Raw genomic sequence first — 3,683 nt, 5'->3', positions numbered from 1 at the left:
GATTAGTGTCCATGGATTTATTTACTGGTCTGTTTATGTATTTGACAGCTGAAGGAGTTTTAAAGTTGGAGGATTAATCATCTTTTAGATGTGTCAGGGCTGCATGATGTACAAAAACTTTTATATTGTGATTTTATGAGGAGGTTATTACCATTTCAGTTGAATATCATTTTTACTTTTCATTTTCACTTAAAATAGTTTTGTTGAGTCTTGTAGCAAACAAACAAACATATCCATTTACACCTTTTATTAAACTGCAGCTCCTGTGATCTGGATATTGCACAAATTATACAATTACTTGTGCAGCCCTCATATTTGATGTGTGGTATCCAAAGTTTTGAGTCTTTAGTAGAAAAAAAACAACCTTTTGTGGCTTTTAACAAATATTAGACACATATTTATAGTGACTGACTCACCAGCAGATTAGTCGCCCATGAGGTCAGGGTCGAGCCTCTGATTGTAGTGACTGTGATTAATCACTATTTAATGTTGAAGGAGACACAAACTAAATACAAAAATACAAAACTCATGACACCAAGGACACAGAAATGATCCTAAAGAGATAAACTGACTTTAGTAGTCAGATGTAGGAACACTTTTTCATCTTGTGTCGATCTTGTGTCCATGTTAAAAGGTTTTAAGAAAGATGAGTCTTGGTTGACAAGTAACATTCAGGTTTGTAACAGTATAAACACTGAAGAGAATAAGAGAAAGTGAACATCTTGCTTAGATATTTTTTTAAAGAGTCAGTTTGTACAGCTGTTCCTCTGCTCACTGGATCCTAAGATGTGAGGAGTGAGGTGCAGGAGAAACGGATGCATCATTGAGAATTGTAGTTTTAATATATTTATACCTGTAGTTTAGATTCACAACACCTCTCTGCCTTGGACCTGAACCAGATGCCCCTGGACTCTGGACTCCTGCTGGTGCGTGTCAGGTTTCAGTCCGGTTCCTCCCTGCAGCCAGCAGATGGCGGCAGAGCACCGTCACACTCGCCGGTGTCCGGGTTCATCGAGTCCACTATGACACGGATTCCCTCCATCACTTTGCTGTCCACTCCTGCTCTTCACAATTTCAGCGCATTGTGGCTTATTAGTAAAGTAGATTAACTGCGTGCGGCCTTGTGCGAGTGTGAATGCGCGTGTGCAGCCATAATTAGGAATTAATCTTATCATTTCAAGGAAAAATTTTCAATTTCCCATGGGCGCATTAATTGTGTATACATGTAATTGGGATGCTTTTTTTTTTCCCGCCTAAATGGACCCTCTTTTCTTTCCTAACTGCGGGTAATTGCATGCATATATGGCCGCGCTGAGGCCATCTCCTAGCGACGGCGCATTGACGTGAAATGTAATTTGAAGGAAAAGCTACCTGAATCACCTTAACTCCCCGCAGACCCTCCTAGAATAATTATCATCCTTAACTTAACCCCCACACCCACACCTCTTGCACAGACACACGCCTCGTTTCCCATCGCTATAATTTCCTTCGACCCCGACGAGCACATGGTTCATGTCGGTGGAGACGTTTTTTCACGTTGCCGGCTTCCTTTCTGCTCTAAGCATGAAATTAGTAAGTCCAATAATTTGGGTTGATTTAGGGATGCAAGGGCAGACTGCAGGGTCATATGCACATAGGTAATCAATACTAATTACCATTTCATTTCTCCCCCCTCTTTTACTTTCTTTTCTTCTAGGGTCACGTGTGAATCTGATCTCGTCGGACTGATTAAAGGTTGCAAATGAAGGGGGTCCTCACTCCCCGAGTCTCATCAGAGGCCCGACCGCACGCTCGCCAACTTTGTCTTCGTTTAATTTTACATTGTCTTCAGACAAAGCCCGCAGCTCTAAGCTCGCAGTGAATCTCCAAAATAGCTCGCACACATTGACCTTTTTAGATTAAAAGCACAGTCCCTCCCCCTCTTTCTCTCTACGTCTTTCTCTCTCTCATGGAGTCCCACACTGTCCAATTTCACTTCTAATGAACCACGGTAGTTGGGGTTTCTAGTGCTGCAATAAGTAGTGAAGAGCAGCGATGCTAAAATAGATCATTACGAAGCCACTGTGATAACAATAGCGATGAGAGCCAATAAATCCAAGCTGGCTGAGATTGAGAAAGCAATTTTTTTGTTGTTTTCAAATGAATCACATATATGACACCGTGAATGAATATTCATGAATAAATAAATCCATGCAAATAAATAAATGAGCACATAATAATGCGTTCCAGGAGAGGCTGCAAGATGAAAAAAAGGGGCACAAGTTATAGATTTTAGATGTGAAGCTGCTGCGTTGAATACATGCACTTTACTCCTGCTGCTGCTGCTGGTTGGTGAATAAACAGGAGTGAATCACACGTTTCCAGACGCTGTAGAGACGGCATTTGATCAACCTCACACACATATACACACACAAGGGAGATGGAGAGAGAGAGAGAGAGAGAGAAGCGCCGGCTTAAAACAAGTCCAGTGAGTCGCACTCCAATTTAGGCTTCCCACAATCCAGCAGGCGGCGGCTGAAATACTCATCTGAGAATCTCCTTTTGACAATTAAGACACCCATGGAGGCATGGAAAGATCTCAATTCCATTAGCCTCTGTGCTGTTTCACTCTATCTGTCCACTGAGCCTTAACTTACTTATTAGTACCAGTCTGCTGTATTTTGTTAGGGAAGCGATTAGTGAAATCCACATGAAAAGGCAATTTCCCTCATCTTTTCTTTCCCTACACTCTCTCACACTCCATTGAGATCAGACAGATCTAAAGAATGGCATTTGCGCACTAATGAAATTCGCTCTGCATCATTTCGGATGTTAATCTCTGCACGGAAGTGACTTGTGTCTTTATTTACTCGTTTGTGTGTGACAAATGGTCAGAGTTGGCTAAAATTACATCAATGCCCCCCCTTCCCACTACACCCCCAGCCCTCTCTCTTCTGCCCCCCTGTTTAACCAAAGGCTGGGAGCATCGGCTGGCAGTCAGCTTAGAGACTGCAGCTCCACTTTGATGTATTGGAGTTAATATCTTCCTGACATTTCTCAGGACAGATTTTCATCACTGGATTCATCTGTACTTTTGGGGCTATGTGATAAATGAGTCAGGACATTCATTTTCCTCCCCTCGCTCATGTGCAGAGAAGACACGAGTGTGTGTGTGTGTGTGAGTGACTGCAAGTGTGTAAATATGTATCTGCTGTTGAGATGCTGGGGTGTGAATCTTTGCATGAGGTTTAGCGTGCATGCATGCGTGCGTGTATGTGTGTGTGTTTGTATGTCTAGCCCCGGTACCTCAGAGCAAGCGGGAGTCTGGCGTGAGCGTACTTGTGACACGAAATAGACGGCAGCATTAATGGAAGTGACATTAACTTGACAGAGCGCTCACTAACATGCAAAGTCACTCGCAGTTCATAAGAATAATATTAACTCGGCATTAACATGCAAGGCTGTCTGTTGCACCAGATGCCGAGCGGTTTTTTTTTTGGAGAGCGGGTGCTGCAGCCTGTCTTTCTGGGCCACGAGTGGATGATGGCTGAAGTGTGTGTGCAGTGTGCACAACAAGAAAAGCCTCATTCTTACTGTCTGTGCAATAGTATGTGGTGGTGGTGGTGGTGGTGGTGACACGCTGTAACTCCTCGGCCGTGGCTGCAGGGAGACACTTTGCAGCAGAGCCGTCATCCAGCAGCGTT

The sequence above is a fragment of the Trachurus japonicus genome, chromosome 20 (genome assembly GCF_045865225.1).
Source record: "Trachurus japonicus isolate A0001 chromosome 20, Traja_1.0".
Taxonomy (NCBI): domain Eukaryota; kingdom Metazoa; phylum Chordata; class Actinopteri; order Carangiformes; family Carangidae; genus Trachurus; species Trachurus japonicus.
The sequence above is the reverse complement of the archived record's forward strand: the minus strand, read 5'-3'. Positions refer to the sequence as shown.